A 6,852-nucleotide genomic window follows, 5' to 3' on the forward strand; every position below is an offset into this window, starting at 1 on the left:
CAGTTGGGTACACCTTCTATCACAGATCCGAAGGCAAGATATTCGTTGCTAAGAATGGATCCTTTCCAGAGAAGGAGTTTCTCTCGAAAGAAGTGAGTGGGAGGAAAGTAGAAAACTTGATAAGGTAATTGTACCATCTCCCTTATTGGAAAGTAGTTCATCACAGAAATCTGTTCTTGTGACTACTACACCAATTAGTGAGGAAGCTAATGATGATGATCATGTAACTTCAGATCAAGTTACTACCGAATCTCGTAGGTAAACCAGAGTGAGATCCGCACCAAAGTGGTACGGTAATCCTGTTCTGGAAGTCATGTTACTAGACCATGACGAACTTGCGAACTATGAGGAAGCGATGATGAGCCCAGATTCCGCGAAATGGTTTGAGGCCATGAAATCTGAGATAGGATCCATGTATGAGAACAAAGTATGGACTTTGGTTGACTTGCCCGATGACCGGCAAGCCATAGAAAATAAATGGATCTTCAAGAGGAAGACGGACGCTGATAGTAGTGTTACTATCTACAAAGCTAGACTTGTCGAAAAAGGTTTTTGACATAGTTTAAGGTGTTGACTATGATGAGATTTTCTCACTCGTATCGATGCTTAAAGTCTGTCTGAATCATGTTAGCAATTGCCACATTTTATGAAATCTGGAAAATGGATAACAAAACTGCAATCCTTAATGGATTTCTTAAAGAAGAGTTGTATATGATGCAACCAGAAGGTTTTGTCAATCCTAAAGGTGTTAACAAAATATGCAAGCTCCAGCGATCCATCTATGGACTGGTGCAAGCATCTCGGAGTTGGAATACACGCTTTGATAAGTTGATCAAAGCATATAGTTTTATACAGACTTGCGATGAAGCCTGTATTTACAAGAAAGTGAGTGGGAGCACTACAACATTTCTGATAAGTATATGTAAATGACATATTGTTGATCGGAAATAATGTAGAATTATTCTGCAAAGCATAAAGGAGTATTTGAAAGGAGTTTTTCGAAGAAAGACCTCGGTGAAGCTGCTTAAATATTGAGCATCAAGATCTATAGAGATAGATCAAAATGCTTGATAAGTTTTTTCAATGAGTACATACCTTGACAAGATTTTGAAGTAGTTCAAAATGGAACAGTCAAAGAAAGAGTTCTTGCCTGTGTTACAAGGTGTGAAATTGAGTAAGACTCAAAGCCCGACCACGACAGAAGATAGAAAGAGAATGAAAGTCATTCCCTATGCCTCAGCCATAGACTCTATAAAGTATGTCATGCTGTGTACCAGATCTATTGTATACCCTACACTGATTTTGGCAAGGGAGTACAATAGTGATCTAGGAGTAGATCACTGGACAGCGGTCAAAATTATCCTTAGTGGCATAAGGATATGTTTCTCGATTATGGACGTGACAAAAAGGTTCGTCGTAAAAGGTTACGTCGATGCAAGTTTTGACACTAATCTAGATGACTCTAAGTCTCAATCTAGATACATATTGAAAGTGGGAGCAATTAGCTAGAGTAGCTCCGAGCAGAGTATTGTTGACATAGAAATTTGCAAAATACATACGGATCTGAATGTGGCAGACCCGTTGACTAAACTTCTCTCACAAGCAAAACATGATCACACCTTAGTACACTCTGGGTGTTAATCACATAGCGATGTGAACTAGATTACTGACTCTAGTAAACCCTTTAGGTGTTGGTCACATATCGGTGTGAACTATGGGTGTTAACCACATAAAGATGTGAACTATTGATGTTAGATCACATGGTGATGTGAACTAGATTATTGACTCTAGTGCAAGTGGGAGACTGAAGGAAATATGCCCTAGAGGCAATAATAAAGTTATTATTTATTTCCTTATTTCATGATAAATATTTATTATTCATGCTAGAATTATATTAACCGGAAACAAAGGTACATGTTGGGTTGGCGTATTTCGAGATTAGGATTTGTCACTCCGATTGTCGGAGAGGTATCTCTGGGCCCTCTCGGTAATGCACATCACATAAGCCTTGCAAGCATTACAACTAATGAGTTAGTTGTGAGATGATGTATTACGGAACGAGTAAAGAGACTTGCCGGTAACGAGATTGAACTAGGTATTGAGATACCGACGATCGAATCTCGGGCAAGTAACATACCGATGACAAAGGGAACAACGTATGTTGTTATGCGGTCTGACCGATAAAGATCTTCGTAGAATATGTGGGAGCCAATATGAGCATCCAGGTTCCGCTATTGGCTATTGACCGGAGACGTGTCTCGGTCATGTCTACATTGTTCTCGAACCCGTAGGGTCCGCACACTTAAGGTTTCGATGACAGTTATATTATGAGTTTATGAGTTTTGATGTACCGAAGGAGTTCGGAGCCCCGGATAAGATCGGGGACATGACGAGGAGTCTCGAAATGGTCGAGACATAAAGATCGATATATTGGACGACTATATTCGTACATCGGAAAGGTTCCGAGTGGTTCGGGTATTTTTCGGAGTACCGGGGAGTTACGGGAATACGGGGGAAGAAGTATATGGGCCTTATTGGGCTTTAGGGGAGAGGGAGAGGCAGGCCGCGCGCCCCCCCATTGACTAGTCCGAATTGGACTTGGGGGAGGGGCAGCGCCCCCTCCTTCCTTCTCTTCCCTCTTCCCCTTCCTTGTCTCCTACTCCTACTACTTGGAAGGACTCCTAGTTGGACTAGGAAAAGGGGAATCCTACTCCCGGTGGGAGTAGGACTCCCCTAGGGCGCGCCATAGAGAGGGCCGGCCCTCCCCTCCTCCACTCCTTTATATATGGGGGCAGGGGGCACCCCATAGAAACACAAGTTGATCTTCGTGATCGTTCTCTTAGCCGTGTGCGGTGCCCCCCTCCACCATAATCCTCGATAATATTGTAGCGGTGCTTAGGCGAAGCCCTGCGACGGTAGTACATCAAGATCGTCACCACGCCGTCGTGCTAACGGAACTCATCCCCGACACTTTGCTGGATCGGAATCCGGGGATCGTCATCGAGCTGAACGTGTGCTAGAACTCGAAGGTGCCGTAGTTTCGGTGCTTGATCGGTTGGACCGTGAAGACGTACGACTACATCAACCGCGTTGTCATAACGCTTCCGCTATCGGTCTACGAGGGTACGTAGACAACACTCTCCCCTCTCGTTGCTATGCATCACCATGATCTTGCATGTGCGTAGGAAATTTTTTGAAATTACTACGTTCCCCAACACCTAGCGTCACCGAACCTTAAGTGTGTAGACCCTACGGGTTCGGGAGACATGCAGACATGACTGAGACGCCTCTCCGGTCAATAACCATCAGCGGGATCTGGATACCCATGTTGGCTCCCACATGCTCCTCGATGATCTCATCGGATGAACCATGATGTCGAGGACTTAATTAATCCCGTATTCAAATCCCTTTGTCAAGTGGTACGTTACTTGCCCGAGACTCGATCGTCGGTATCCCAATACCTTGTTCAATCTCGTTACCGGCAAGTCACTTTACTCGTACCGTAATGCATGATCCCATGACCAACCCCTTGGTCACATTGAGCTCATTATGATGATGCATTACCGAGTGGGCCCAAGAGATACCTCTCCGTCATACGGAGTGACAAATCCCAGTTTCGATTCGTGCCAACCCAATAGACACTTTTGGAGGTACCCGTAGTGCACCTTTATAGACACCCAGTTACGTTGTGACGTTTGATACACCCAAAGCACTCCTACGGTATCCGGGAGTTGCACAATCTCATGGTCTAAGGAAATGATACTTGACATTAGAAAAGCTCTAGCAAACGAACTACACGATCTTTATGCTAAGCTTAGGTTTGGGTCTTGTCCATCACATCATTCTCCTAATGATGTGATCCCGTTATCAATGACATCCCCATGTCTATAGCCAGGAAACCATGACTATCTGTTGATCAAGGAGCTAGTCAACTAGAGGCTCACTAGGGACACATTCAGGTCTATGTATTCACACATGTATTACGATTTCCGGATAATACAATTATAACATGAACAATAGACAATTATCATGAACAAGGAAATATAATAATCATTTTATTATTGCCTCTAGGGCATATTTCCAACAGTCTTCTTCTTTCTCCACCAACTACAGTCCATGTTCGCCATGTCAATTAGTGACAGATCCAACTCCCTAACTAGTGACCAAACTGCTATTTCTCTCTCTCTCTCTCTCTCTCTCTCTCTCTCTCTCTCTCTCTCTCTCTCTCTCTCTCTACGTCTTATTCAGTGGAGGCGATATCTCGAGTTTGAGGGGTTGTGTTGTTCTTATTCTTACACATAACATAGAAATCAACACATGGACGCTACATTCACCTGGCAGTGGACCAAAACACAACATACATAAGTGATTCACCGAGGGAGCTTAGATTCTTACATCCTAGTATACCATTTCTCTTCATCTCCTTATCGCCCATTTGGGCTCTTCCTGCAACTTTTACCATCACGAAATGTCCGGTTGCATAGGGTCCACCTTTTTTTTGCGGAATGCACGGGTTCCACCTTAACGGGGTGCAGAACTTTAGCTATGTGGCGAAGTTCAATCAAATAAAACTCCAATCCTCAATATTTTGGTTCCATGTCAAGTTAAACAAACAAGAAAAGGACCTTAGAACTTCACGAAAGCAAATGGAAGATACGCGAATATAAGAAAATCATATCAAGGAGGTTAAAATGGGCTTGGAAGTGCGAGGCGATCATCTAGAGCTAAGCATGATAACAAAGCCATAATCAACATTGCCTCCCAAGGGGAAGGGCAGAGGGCTAACTTGCGGTGAGAGGAGGTGAACAAAGATGTGGCTTCTACCTCTTCAGAAGAAATTGCATATTCTGCTAGAAAGATAATGCAAGAGGAAGCAAGTCAGTAAAGAAGTGCAGAAAATCTAGGCAAAATAACATAGTCTATATGTCCACTATACCTATTGGAATGAACAAGACAAGCTGAAGCGACTATCTGAGCAGATTGTTCAATCAGAAGAAATACGGGACACTAAGTTCAAATGTAGCATGCCAAAGGTGCTCTATTTTTCAAAGTGGATAAGTTTGACACGGCTTTATCTTATTTGTAGGCTCTTACTTAATCAATGCGCATAAAAAGATAAATTACAATAAGAAATTGACTGGACAAGTGTGCATTGAAGAATTAAATTGCAATAAGCAATCCACTGGATAAATCCATGCACAACATGGATCCTTAATTGAAGTGATTATTGCTGGTCTAAATCTTCAGAGCAAATGTCAAGGTTGAGAAACAAACCCAAGCCAGGATTTACCGAAATCTAGAAACTCTTGCTATTCGCATTTTTTTACTATTCACAAAAAGGTAGCCTCAACCATAAGATTACAATTACCAAAACATAGGCAATATTATATCATGCAATTTCGGTTCATATACCTGAAAAGTTATTCCCATTTATGTTAAGAATTTCAAAAATATGATTAAGGAACAATAGCTAAAATTTATCATATATACCATTGCAACATTTTAATTCTTTCTGTAACATTCTTGGTTCAAAACATATTTGAGTTTTTTAATGCTCTCATTTTGCCGGTAGAGGATAATTGGTAAACACAGAAGATCACATGTTCCTAACCATGATCAGCAGTTTTAAGACTCATAAGAAGAGGGCATACCAATGTACGCAACCATGTAAATAATACTCTCTCTGATCCATATTAATAAACACCGATTTAGTCAGTGTCAATTAATATGGATCGCAGGGGGTAGTTCCTGATAGCAGCAGGGAAAAGGTGATGCCAAAGATATAAAAGAAAGGCATCATTACTTGCTTCATGGTAAAAGAAAGTGTGAACGTTCTTGACCAAAAGGGGGGCAAGAAACATTGTCAAGGATGTCGTGCCATGGTGATGGTGGTGTTCCCACTCGATCTATAATGATCCTTTCCACTCGGGTGGAAGGCTCCATCTCCTCATTATAGTATCCCACATCCATATCCTTGTGCTCATGTTGTCGTTTTCGTGTTGTTAAGAGCTTATGTTCCTAAACCTACCCACCTAGTAGCCCACACTCATGTCCCATGTCCTCTGTCCACCTTGATTATCGACCACCAAGTTGTGTTGTCAGGAGGAGGGGCAAGATGTGCAAGACGGTGCACGAATCGTCCATGGAATGCTTGTCACCACTACGTTGGTCACACCTAGGCTTTGTCGTGAACCCCGACAAGCAGGTTCGCTGTCAATCAAGATTCGGGTGGTCCGGACATGTTGTCACACCTGTAAACCCGTAACGACACCCTAGGTTCATGGTTCCACCCGCACCTCATCTAAGAGGGCAACGGGTAAACCTAGGTTCACCCTCACTCTAATGCATGCATCTGCCTCCAACCGTTCTTGCGTGGTATTGGGGGTGAGGCCGCTTTTGAAGAGGGAGTACTAGGCACTCGAGGTATGCTATGGCAGACGACTTGGTCGCTATAGCGGTGTGGGGAGGACTTCGAGACTAGCAATGCGAGGAGAGGTGGATGTTAAAGAAGCCAGTAGGGAGACGACGTGCTTCTACTTCAACGAGTTTATACTTTATACCGACAACCACGCCTTTCCCTAGTCCATGATCCTTCGATTGTGGTGGTATTGCAATCGAGTAAGAAGGTACTGTTCGACCATAGGGTTGGATGGGTATGCTTTGATTGAACCCCGAGGATTTTCTAGGCTACTCAGTCTCCCTATTGGCAACAAAAAAAGCCAGGTCCTGCCCACCGGGCGAAGGGCTAAAGTTTGACATTTAGAATACCAACTATATATCATTAGATGCATCGCGTGACATATTTTCATACTGTATATATATATATACACATATATGTGTATATATATATGT

The sequence above is a fragment of the Triticum aestivum genome, chromosome 2A, assembly GCF_018294505.1.
Source record: "Triticum aestivum cultivar Chinese Spring chromosome 2A, IWGSC CS RefSeq v2.1, whole genome shotgun sequence".
In the NCBI taxonomy this organism is placed as follows: domain Eukaryota; kingdom Viridiplantae; phylum Streptophyta; class Magnoliopsida; order Poales; family Poaceae; genus Triticum; species Triticum aestivum.